Source organism: Mustelus asterias, chromosome 14, assembly GCF_964213995.1.
Source record: "Mustelus asterias chromosome 14, sMusAst1.hap1.1, whole genome shotgun sequence".
Classification (NCBI taxonomy): domain Eukaryota; kingdom Metazoa; phylum Chordata; class Chondrichthyes; order Carcharhiniformes; family Triakidae; genus Mustelus; species Mustelus asterias.
In genome coordinates, this window is record NC_135814.1 from 97,392,629 (window position 1) to 97,406,127 (window position 13,499).

The following is a 13,499-nucleotide window of genomic DNA, read 5'->3' on the forward strand; positions in this document are numbered from 1 at the left end:
TCGAATTACGAGTGTAGGAAGAGGGAGAGGCCATTCAGCCCCTTGAGCCGGATCCATCAGTCAGTTAGATCATGGCTGATCGCCATCTCCAACCCATGGATTTGAGTTCATTACCCAATTTCCTTACCAACAATCTGTCAATCTCGGTTTGGAAAATTTCAATTAACCTGAAGCCTCAGCAATGTTTTGGGGCTAATGGTTTTAAAGTTTATTTATTACTGTCACAAGTAGACTTACATTAACACTGCCATGAAGTTGCTGTGAAAATCCCCTAGTCGCCACACTCCAGCGCCTGTTTGGGTACATTGAGGGAGAATTTAGCACGGCCAATGCACCCTAACCAGCACGTCTTTCGGGCTATAGGAGGAAATTGGAGCATCCGGAGGAAACGCACGCAGACACGGGAGAACGTGCAGACACCACACAGTCAGTGACCCAAGCCGGGAGTCGAACCGGGTCCCTGGCGCTGCGAGGCAGCAGTGCTAACCACTGTGCCACCCTGCTTATCTTAGAATCAAAGAATCCTATAGTGCACAAGGAGGCCATTCGGCCCATTGAGCCTACACTGACCACAATCCCACCCAGATCCTATCCCCATAACCCCATGCATTTACCCTAAATAGTCCCTCAGACACTAAGGGGCAATTTAGCATGGCCAATCAACCTAACCCCCACATCTTTGGGCTGTGGGAGAAAACCAGAGCACCCTGAGGAAACCCATGGCAGACATGGGGAGAACGTGCTAACCACTGTGCCACCGTGCCGTGCCGTGCTACTTGACCAGGAGTAGGTTGGTCTGAAACGTGAAATTGTATCTCAGACGCAAATCCAGTTAAGAGAAAGAGGGAAAGGGGATACGTGGAGAGAGTTGTAGGAAGGAAGAAAAAAAGAAAGGGCATAGAAAGCAAAGGAAAAATAAGCAAATCATTCTGGTAAATGCAGTGAAATGAAAGAACCAGGTCAGCTGATCACTTTTGTGCAACATTGCCAAACCCTGTACCTGTGAAATGTGGTTTAAGATTGAGTCCTTCATCATTCACACAATTCACACACTGATTCACAAAGGGAGGTTTTTTTGTGGAACATGTCCATAAATATGGTTTTATTGGAAGTGTTTCTTGTTGCGTTAGTTATGCTCTGTTGCTCAATCAGCATCATCATCTTTCTGTTTTAACCAAAATGCGCTAATGCAGGGCAGCAGACTCGCGAAACCAGGCCATATGGTGCAAACAGGTTAGAAATGCCCCTGACAAAGTAATGATCACACTGCTCTGAAACACACGGTAACAATAGAAAAATAAAATTCTCCGATTTAAACACATTGGCTACCAGTACAGATATGCATTGGTCAATAGCATTGTGAATCCCGAACCATAGAATCCCTACAGTGAAGGAGGAGGCCATTCGGCCCATTGGGTCTGCACCCAACCTCCGAAAGAGCACCCCACCCAGACCCACTCCCTCCTATCCCCGGGACACCACACATTCACCCAGCTAACCCCCCCTAACCTACACATCTTGGGAAACTAAAGAGCAATTTGGCGTGGCCAATCCACCGAACTCGCATATCTTGTGGGAGGAAACCGGAGCACCCGGAGGAATCCCACGCAGACACGGGGAGAACGTGCAAACTCCACACAGACAGTGACCCAAACCAGGAATCGAATCCGGGTCTCTGGCACTGTGAGGCATCAGTGCTAACCACCATGCCACTGTGCTCCCCATCAGATTCTTTTGTCAATCATCTCAAAGCTATGGATACCAACCCCTCTGTCACTGGAAACAGTTTCTGCCAAAGCCTTCATGGTTTTTGGCGACCAAATGACTTGTATTACTCATAAGCCTAACTGATGCTGTTATTTGGGATGTGCACCTTCAGTGGGCTCTCCCAAACAGCTGAGTGACACCATTAATATAGAATCATAGAATCCTACAATGCAGAAGGAGGCCATTCGGCCCATCGAGTCTGCACCGATCACAATGCCACCCAGCCTATCCCCGTAACCCCATGCATTTACCCTGCTAACCCCCCTGACGCTAAGGGGCAATTTAGCATGGCCAATCCATCTAACCCGCACATCTTTGGAGCGTGGGAGGAAACCGGAGCACCCGGAGGAAACCCACACAGACATAGGGAGAACGTGCAAACTCCACACAGACAGTGACCCCAAGCCGGGAATCGAACCCGGGTCCCTGGCGCTGTGAGGCAGCAGTGCTAATCAATGTGCCACCCTGCTGCCCATATATTTAATATTTTTCTGATGTCCAACCATTAAAATTAATTTCCCGACACTGGCCCTTCTCCCTTTGTTTCCTTCCTTTTGACCCCTTTGTCTTTACCTTTCGAATGTCAACATTCAAACATAAAGGTCGTCTCAGTAATGGTGACCATGAAACCATCATCGATTGTCGTAAAAACCCATCTGGTTCACTAATGCCCTTCAGCGAAGGAAATCTGCTGTCCTTACCTGGCCTGGCCTACACGTGACTCCAGACCCACAGCAATGTGGTTGACTCTTAAATGCCCCCTGAAGAGGCCGAAGGAGACACTCAGTTCAGGGCAGTTAAGAGATGGGCAACAAATGCTGGCCCAGCCAGCGACGCCCGCATTCCCCGAGTGAATAATAAAGAAAATTCCCAAGGCACTGTTTGGGAAAGGACGGGGAGTTCTGCTGTCGCCCTAGCCAACATCACCTCTGACCCAAATCATTCTGAAGCGACAGCTTAACTAATCGTTCAGCTCATACTGCTGTTTGTGCAACAACACAAAACGCAAAACAGCTACGGTGTTTACCCACACGACCGCCAGCTCACTCAGAAAGTAATACACTTCAGCTCAACCAGACATTAAAAATTTAAGGACTGTTACATTTTTATTGATTCCTGCCCTGATGGGATTAATCACATTCAAGATTTCCACCCGAAAACTCCACAGTCTGCACTCTGCCTCTATCCCCCCCCCCACCCCCCACCCACCCCGCCCCCCTCCCACCCCCCACCCCACCGCCACTCCCCCCACAACCTAATGTAACTGCTTTTCTTTCTGTAAGATAGGACATCACTGTAACGTTACAAACTCATTCCTCAACCATGAGTGATGGTGCTCCATCGAAGGCATTTTTCTGGTCCCAATAGAGCTCGAATTACAAATCTGCACAGAGTGGTTAATCATCTATGTCTATATTTATATCCAATATAAGCCTTCAAGCCTGCACTTAATCAGACATTCTTCTGCATCTTTTATTTTAATTAAACGGAATTAATCAGCATAGCAACAACCACTTTTCGGTGACAAGAGGCAACTCATCTTTCACCCACTCGCAGACACACTGAGAACGAAGTAACAAGGCCTTAGTGGGGTGGGGTGGGGTGTTGCAGGGGGGATGGGGGGAGGCATTAGGAGGGATGGGGTGAAGTGAAGAAACAGAAGCACAGTGCCATCTGACTAGTCACTAGGATGGCACGGTGGCACAGTGGTTAGCACTGCTGCCAGGGACCCGGGTTCGATTCCCGGCTTGGGTCACTGTCTGTGCGGAGTCTGCACATTCTCCCCATGTCTGCGTGGGTTTCCTCTGGGCGCTCCGGTTTCTTCCCACAGTCCAGAGGTTGTGCTGGTTAGGTGTATTGGCCATGCTAAATTCTCTCTCAGTGTAACCCGAACAGGCGCCGGAGTGTGGCAACTAAGGGAATTTCACAGTAACTTCATTGCAGTGTTAATGTAAACCTACTTGTAACTAATAAATAAACAAACTTTAAAAACTTTAATGTAAGCCTGCTTGTAACCCTAACAAATAAACTTTAAAAAGAAAAAGTTACAAAGCCAGAGCCCCAAGCAATTAATCCACCTCACAACCTGAGCCACACCAATATAAGGAAGACAAAAAGAAACCAGATAAATAAACACTGCCGCAGGCTCCAACACTGCATGAATTTGAAAGTTTAGATTTCGAAATAATTTCTGATCTCATTTCACATGAACTAATAAAGATAGGTGTAAGATATCAGACACTTCAGGAGGATACACCAGCTGGGCCTACTCTTCTTGTGATAAAGTCTCTTATGAATATATTCAACTCTTATGATAATGATATCCAATTTTACCCCTCTACCACTGTGCATTACACGACTGCTTAACCAAGGAGCAAGACATTTCTTCAAGTTGCAATCAAGACCAGAACTTGGATGCTTCAGTATCTGACTTTTCCTCTAGCAAATCCTTCAGATGGTGCCAGAAATTCATGCCTTGTTTGACCCCCCAGCCCAGTGCCAAACCTCACTACCCAACCTCCACATCCTCCTTGACTCTGTCTGGAATGTGCAGTTTCAAGTCGCAATAAGGCGGACAGTCCGATTACAGTACCGCAGTGCTGCAGTAAGAGGGATGCCATCTTCAGGACCCATCTGCACTCTCAAATGGATGGAGAAGATCCCACGGTCAATATTTATCTCTGAACCAATGTTGCTGAACACACCTTATCGGATCAAAAGACACTTTTGCTTATGAGATCTTGCTGTGTGGAAATTGGAAACCATATTGCCTACGTTGTAACAGTGACAGGACTTCAGAAAGTACTTTGCAAGTTGCAAATGTTTCGGTAACATGCAATTTCACTGTCACTCAAATATTTACCCATGGCATTTTCTCACCTCTAGACTTGATTGCTTCAATACTCTTCATGTCAGCCCTCTTCATGCTTCCCTCCACTAATTGCAATTCATCCCAAGATCCTGCTTCTTACATCCATTGATAATTCTCCATCGCTCCTGCATTCAAAGTACTACTCCACAAGGCTTCAATTTCAAAATCCATTATCTTTCACCTAGAAATCCCTCCCTGACTCAAACCCTGCCTGACTTCTACAAACTTCCTCCAGCCCCATGTCCCTGCCCGCGGTCCTCTCTTCCAACTCTGGCCTCCTTTGGATGCATCCTCACTCCATGTTGCCAAAATGGCAGAGCCAACAGCCACTTCAACCAAGCATTCCATCTAGATCCCACTTCACCTTTCCTTTAAAAGCCTCACAACCATTTGACCCCAAAGGAATATTGGTCTTCATCTCAACTGGGGTGGAAGTTATGCAAAGGCTAAATCCCAACTGGGTTAGAGCATTCAGACTGTACCTGAGCAAGGTAATATTGGCCATGGAACGGGTGCACTGCAGATTCACCAGGATGATGCCAGAGCTAAAAGGGTTAAATGAAGCAGTTGCACAGTCTAGGGTTGTATTCTCTTGAGTATCAACCATGAAGGGGTGATTTAATTGAGGGGATTAAGATTATTATAGGGTCGATAGGAACTACCTTCTCTGGTAGGGCAGTCCAGAATCAGGGAGCATGCCAGAAGTGGAGCTAGGCCTTTCAGGGTTGGAACAGACTCAATGGGCTGAATGGCCTACTTTTATTCCTACATCCTCAATCTTGGTTTCAGTCACCATTCTTCATACTTTCCCCGCTCCTGCTGGGCGACAGGTCGTTTTCATCTTGTGGAGTGCTATATTAAAAGCATTATACATGTTCAGGCCAAAGATATGTGGGTTAGGTGGATTGGCCATGCTAAATTGCCCATTCGTGTCAGGGGGATTCTAAAAGGTAAATATGTGGATTATCAGAGCAAATACATGGGGTTACGGGGATAGGGCCTGGGTGGGATTGTTGTCGGTGCAGGCTCGCTGGGCCGAATGGCCCCCTCCGACACTGTAGGGATTCTATAATTCTAGTGTCATTCGAATCACATCTTTCCTCCTCCCTCTCCCTACATTCCCTTTCACACAAGGCATGATAGCTCCTTTGGTAAAGCTCAGACAAGTGCCTGACAAATGAGAGGGGGGAGGCATTTAGGAGCATCTGAAGGAAAAAAAAGCACAATCGGAAGGCTGGTAAATTAAAAGGAAGCCTACTCGATGCATTTGGCAAATTACATAGCAGCAAAATAGATATTTACACCCACAGAATGCACCAGAAAAATATATGGAAATTAGGAATTTTTTTTGTTTGAGAAACGGAATATGCAATTCAAAAATTCTAATGTACAACATGTTGACACTCAGGAAAACATTAAGAAATTATGTGTTATTCAAAAAAAAAGAATTGCAGGGAGTGTTTTGACAAAATGTATTTAAGTATAAAGACCCACTTATTTCCATGTTCAGCACTTATAAACGTACAATGCTGGGTTCTTTTTTTCAACAATCAATGTTTCAAATTTTCAGCTGAAAATGCGTACTTAGAAACTTGCCGGAGCGGTAATAGGATAGTTATTTCAGTAGCTCACAAGAAATAATTTCACTATTTTCTCGACTGCAGTGCTGAACAGCATTTCAGCTGAGGATTTGAACTACAGGATACCTCAATAAGAGCCAAAAACATGTCTCAAAGAGGCACATGACACCGCACGCAAGGTCTCAATGAAGCACAAAATATAATTGGTTCAATTCTGGTTTTCAATTTTGTTCCGATTTATACATGCTTTTTAAATTGTTCAAGAACTGAGCCAGCCCATGTCACGTGCATCTTTTGTCTTTGATCTCAAACCCATAAAGCCTACATCCATCATGAGTGCTACTCACCAAGTGGATGCTCCGGTCTCTGCATGGGTTTCCTCCGGGTGCTCTGGTTTCCTCCCATGTTCCAAAGGTGTTCAGGTTAGGTTGATTGGCCATGCTAAATTGCCCCTTAGTGTTATTAATTGCACTAACTACCCTGTGGTGGTGAGTTCCACTGTCAGGAGGATTAACAGGGTAAATACATGGGGGTGACAGAGATAGGGTCTGGGTGGGATTGCTGGCGGTGCAGGCTTGATGGGCCGAATGGCCTCCTTCTACACCGTAAATTTTAAGTTTAAAGTTTATTTATCAGTATCACAAGTAGGCTTACACTAACACTGCAATGAAGTTACTATGAAAATCACCGAGTTACCACACTCCGGCACCTGTTCGGCTGCACGGAGGGAGAAGTTAGCATGGCCAATGCACCTAACCAGCACGTCTTTCAGACTTCAATGGTCACGAACTTACCAGCCAAATCTCCGTTCACTGCGACGGGATGGGAAAATCCTGTCGGCGTGAATAGTGGTAAGATTCCAGCCAATTATTCTATATACCAACACACTCAACACATCCAAGGCCCCTGCTCTCTTCATTCAACTCCCCACTGATCTTAATCTTCGTGTCAACATTCCATTGGTTCTCCCAAGGTTTTCTCTCACCCTTTCCGATATCCACATGGCAATCACAGGCGTAAGGTAGCTTAACTCTTCCCTGTTGATGCGCTATCAATTAGGCAAAAGACTACTTGTGTGCCAATACAACTGTAGGCTTTTATTCATTACAGAACCAGGAGCACATCCCAACAGATGACCGACCCGAACTGAACAAGGGGGAGGAAACAGCCACCTTTATACTAGGTGACAAGGGGAGGAGCCGAGCCGGCAGGGGATGTGTCCAGGCATAACAAACACACAACGGTGGTCCAGGCAGGACAAAGGCACAACTGAAGTCCACCACACCTGTATTGACTGGCAGCAGAGGAAGGCAATCCTCTGCTGGGTATATAAAAATGCTGCAGGGTGTTCAATTTTTGTGGGGAGGGGAGAGGTGGGAATGGAGGATAGGGAAAAGGGACGAGACAAATTTCCTTTGCTTCCTATTCATGTGTTTTCCAGTCTTCGTTGCATTATCTCAGGATGTTTCCTTTTAAACACCCCCACACTCCTGCTATTGGGTACCTAACACATCCATCTCCACAGTATCTCAACCATCCAATTGGAAGACCGACTGGATTATTCTTTGATCATCAGAGAAAACAACCTTTCTCCCGTTTTTCAATATTTTCATAACTAATGAACAGAAGTGTTTTAAATATACTTTTTAGAAGCCCCAATGATTTTACTCCTCAAGTTGCCCAGCGGTGTCCTGGAGATTAACCTGCAATTCCTGGCAATAAAATAAAGAGTTGACATTGCTGTTCGATGCCAACTATTTTGCTACACAGTTAAAAGTCACTCGGGGTGATCATTCTTCCTTATGGAGATGCATCGTCCACTGCTTGGCATCTCGCCCACAGAAAATCAAGAACTTCCTATATGGAGTGACACCAGAACAGGCTAATGTTCCATCAGTCCACATCACAGCATCAACAATTTGTTGGTTTGCACTGCTGAGCGGTTTAACATTTTACTCGATTTTAAAATTCCCTTCCTCATTTCCAAAGTCCTCTCAGGTCTCACCCCTTGCTCCCTCTGTAACCAGCCTGAGAACACTTGAGATCTCAACCATTTCTGGCCATTTGTGCATCCCCAGTTTTCATCAACCCACTATTCACAGCTTTGCCTTTAGCTGCCTGCATCCTAAGCTCTGTGATTCCCTCCCTAAATTTCCCCACCGACCTCTCCCCCTTTAAGACGTCCCTTCAAACTTGCTGATATCATTTTGATTTGAAAGGAGTTATTATCATCACATGTATTGGGACACAGTGAAAAGTATTGTTTCTTGCGCGCTATATAGACGAAACATACCATTCATAGAGTACATGGGGGAAAAGGAAAAGAGAGGTTGCAAAATGTAGTGTTGCAGTTACAGATATGGTGTAGAGAAAGATCAGCTTAATATATGGTAGGTCCTTCCAAAAGTCTGATGGCAGCAGGGAAGAAACTGTTCTTGAGTCAGTTGGTACGTGTTCTCAGATGATTGTATCTTTTTCCCGATAGAAGGAGGTGGAAGAGAGAATGCCCGGGATGCGTGGGGTCCTTGATTATGCTGGCTGCTTTTCCGAGGGAGTGGGAAGTGTAGACGGAGTCAATGGATGGGAGGCCGATTTACGTGATGGACTGGGCTACGTTCATGACCCTTTGTAGTTTCTGGCTGAGTAGGCAATTGCATGAAAGATGCTGTGAGGTTATCCGCTTTGGTAGCCAAAACAGGAAGTTTCTTGCGGTCTTGGTCAGAGCACCATCTGGCTTCTTCTGGTCACCTGTCCTGATCTCCTCCCCCTCCCCACCCCCCCTTACATGGCGCTGTGTAAAATCTTGATTTATAATCTTCCTGTCAAAAACCTTGAGACATTTACTATATTATAGGTGCTATATAACCGCGAATTGCTGTTATTGACTGGAAATCTGCCTGTCCATCTCAAGATTTTCAATCACAAGAGAAGTAATAACAGCCTCAGCGAGTTTTAGCTTCCGTATGTTGGATGTTGAAAATTGCACGAAGCTTGGTTCACACGAGGGTTCATTTGGGCAGCAAGTCATCTGTGACACATTTACATGGTGAGTCTTATTGATTTATTTTCTTAAACTGAACACGTCTAAGGTCATCCTGTTCACTGGAGTCGAACACCAAAAGAAAACATTGCCAACAGCACCTAATAAAGTTTTCCATTCCATTTAAGATTAAGTTAATGTTTTTTTCTCTAAGGAATCGTTATATTTATTCCTAACCAAAATATAAAATTATTTGCTTCTTTTAGTAATTTATTGTTGAACAATATAAAGTCAACCTTGTGTGTGTATTTTTGTTTCAACGTAGTATTTGAAGCAAAGACCATTTGGTTCAGCAGGTTTAGTGTTGTATTTATCCATACATGTCTCCCTCCCACCTTAACTCTCACTGCATCAAATTGATAGTTCATTAAGTGGCCATGTTTTGGTGCAAGAATCTATTGGCTATCAGCAAGGTTCACAGCCAATACAGAACTTCAAAGTCAACCGTGATTCTACCTTCATAGGTAAAAGCAGCAGAACAATAGTCTACTCCGCATGGCAAATATCCAAAATTAACTGACTTGAGCCCCATTTAATTTGATTTGAATTGTCACATGTACTGAGATACAGTGAAAAGTATTGTTTCTTGTGCACCACACAGACAAAACATACCGTTCATAGAGTACATAGGGGAAAAGGAAAAGGATAGGGTGCAGAATATAGTGTTGCAGCTACAGATAGGGTGAAGAGAAAGATCAGCTTAATATATGATATTACGAAGCTGTTTTTGATACATGTTTTCAGGTGGAAGAGAATATGGGTCCTTGATTATGCTGACTGCTTTCCCACGGCAGCGGGAAGTGTAGATTGAGTCAGCGGATGGGAGCTGGTTTGCGTGATGGACTGGGCTATGTTCACAACCTTTTGCAGTTTCTTGAGGTCTTGGTCAGAACAGGAGTCATACCAAGCTGTAATATATCGAGAAATGATGCTTTCTATGGTGCATGTGTAAACATTGGTGTGAGTCATAGTGGACATGCCAAATTTCCTTAGTCTTCTGAGAAAGTAGAGGCGTTGGTGAGCTTTCTTAACTATAGCGTCGGCGTGGGTGAACCAGGAAAGGTTGTTGGTGATCTGAACACCTAGAAACTTGAAGCTCTCGACCACCTCCACTTCATCACCGTTGATGTAGACAGGGGCATGTCTACCACCATGTTTCCTGAAGTCGATGACAATCTCCCTCGCTTTACTGACATTGAGGGAGAGATTATTGTCATTGCACCATTTCACCAGGTTCTCGATCTCTTTCCTGTACTCTGTCTCATTGTTATTTGAGATCTGACCCACTACAGTGGTGTCATCAGCAAACGTGAAAATGGAGTTGGAGTAGAATTTGGCCACAAGTCTTAAGTATATCAAGAGTATAGTAAGGGGTTGAGGACACAGTCTTGTGAGGCACGGGTATCGTGGAGGAGGTGTCATTACCTATCCTTACTGACTGTGATCTATGGGTTAGAAAGTCGTAAAGGGAGAAGCAGAGTCGTAGGCCACGGTGTTCAGAGATGAGTTTTGTTGGAATTATGGGATGGGATTTTACGGCCTCACTCAACCCGAGACCAGAAAGCCCTCCCTGAGGTCAATGGAGATTTCCATTGTCCGCCCCTTGCCTGCTCCGATTACTTGGCGGGCAGAGCGGTAGAATTCTGGCGATGGTTTTGAAGGCTGAGCTGTAGTCAATAAATAGGAGTCTGACATAAGTGTCCTTGTTATCCAGATGTTCCAGGGTTAGGTGTAGGGCCAACTCTGTTAACTCTGGTTGGACATGTTTGTGGAGCTGAAATCACATGACCGCCAACTCCAACCACTCCACTGCCCACACATCTGTCAGTGGTCACCCGATAAACACATCCCTGTGGTTTTAAAGTTTAAACTTTAAACATTAAAACTTTAAAAAACTTTTTGAACAGATTCCTGTGGTGTTCCGTCTCCTTGTGCAAATTGAAAAGTGACGAGACTTGCCTCGATGGAAACTTTCAGAGGCCAGAGTTCCTCCATCAGGTCCCCTTTATTTATCAACTTATCTCCACTCTGAGGAGTTACAAAGTCAGAATCCAGAGTGTCAGTAACCCTGACACTCCTCAATATCTACACAGGCAAGACTCCCTGTTTGGGCAGGCAATCATTACCTCAATTAGGGAGCTCATACTCCAAGAAGCCCACTTCATGGACCTCACTGAGGTCATTACACTTGGTTGTAGGCAAGGCACCTCTCCCGCAGCAACACTGCCCCCCCCACCCCCCCACCCCACCCCCGCTACTCTTCCATCATTTGTGTAACCAGCCAATCAAAGTGTTCAAAGGAAATGGGAAAAAAATTAACATCCCTATTATTTCTCTCCTGGGTTGCAAGTTGCAACAGTGTCTTGGAGATGATCTGTAATTGCTAGAGACCCCAAGACAACCGTAGACTGTTGGCAGCCTTGCCTGCACTACTGCCTTAGCATAAATGATGCAAGCACAGATCAGAGTTAACTTTCCCAGTCCCTAATTCAGCCCACCATTATGCAATTCACTCATTGACTATGCTGATCTGCGCAATTTCTGCAACTTCTCTCACACGCCATCTGACGCTGTGAAAACAAGCGCATGGCTTACCAAACTTTCATTTTTGTCCATTTTCCGGAAACGGGCGCTGCAAGCAAGGCTGACATTTATTGCCCATCCCCAAAATCGTGGCCAGTTCAGAATCAGTTTTAGCACAATTTTCAACATTAGCCACAGAATTCTCAAATTGCACTCACCGACTGACTAATCCCTCCTAAATATAAACAGTAGGCGCTTCGGATCAAAGATACAAATTTTAAGATCAAACCCATTGTGGTCGAAGCAAAGCTGGGGATTGGAATTGGATATGTTTTCAAAGCAACGTATAGCTTACAGCTATTAAAATAAACACTGGATAAAGAGGCAAAGAGCGCACCCACACACACACGCACACACGCACACACACATGCACACACACATGCACACACAGACAAAAGTAGACCTTTAATTTTTCCCTTATCAACACTGGAAATTTCCAGTGGCCCTCGTGGACAGTCAGAGGTCAGTTCGCACTCCCTCAGAAAACAATGTCAGCTTTAACTTGCTGTTTCCTTCTTGTTCATAAGTCGACCTATGTTTTCTTTAGGTAGATAAACCAAGTGCTCAGCAGAGATTACGAACCACTGATGTGACCCAGATGGCCCCTTTGGCCCCCTCTCTTGTATCAATCATACACAGCAAGACTGCAAATTACCAGGGACTTTATCCTGAAAGTCTACATTTCATAAGAGGGGTATAACTGTCAATATGTTTGGAATTTACATGTTCCAAAGCAGACAATGAATAAATCACAGCTACTACACCCCTTTACTTTATTTTTTCAAATTCCAATGTCCATTCCTTTTCTGCTGAAGGTAGCGACTTGAACAATAAAAATAAAGTAATAAAAATGGATGAATAAGTTAAAAAGAAGAAATGAAATAAAATAGATAGGGTGAAGGTGGAGGGGAGAGTTCATGCCCTGAAGTTGTTGAACTCAACGTTCAGTCCGGAAGGCTGTAAGGTGCCTCATTAGAAAATGAGGTGATGTTCCTCCAGTTTACGTTGGGCTTCACTCTCCATTGCAAAAGGCCAAGAACGGACATGTGGACAAGATTTGCAGTTAACTATTCAGAACAGGAACCCAGGACAATCTCCTTCCAATCTGCCCTCCCAAGTGTAGGAAGAACAAGAACAAGGTAAATTATGACGAATCAACATTGCCTTGGCTAAAATCAGCTAAATTTGGTTCACTCCAGGGAGCAAACTTGGCACACTGCTGTCAAGTAAGTAGGGCTAAGCCATCTCAAGTCTGGATGACTCTTCATCAGAGCTCTGACAAAGAGTCATTCAGACTCAAAACATTGGCTCTGTTCTCTCTCCACAGATACTGTGAGATCTGCTGAGATTTTCCAGCACTTTCTGCTTGTGTTTCAGATTCCAGCATCCACAGTACTTTGCTTTTACCTTGGGGCTAAACATCTCATCGGGCAGTCCATTTATTCACCGAGATAAAGGGTTGCCATGGGGATGACAGAGCCAGCACCCCAAGGATACACTGCAACTCATTGTGAACTAAAATTGCTCTCCAGAAATAAAGAGACAGAAAGCATCACCATGTTTACCCATTCCTGTTTTAAACAAATGGAACAATGGGTCCCACCAATGGATTAATAATAGGTTAAAGCACCTCTTCATTGCTATGGAAATCAGGCCC

At 44.8% G+C, this 13,499-nt stretch overlaps 1 protein-coding gene across 4 annotated transcripts in view; it reads right to left on the minus strand.

Annotated features, from left to right (window-relative positions):
* Nucleotides 1–13,499, minus strand: part of LOC144503886 (partitioning defective 3 homolog B-like) — a 1,029,287-nt gene that overhangs the window by 726,443 nt on the left and 289,345 nt on the right. The window lies entirely within an intron of this gene.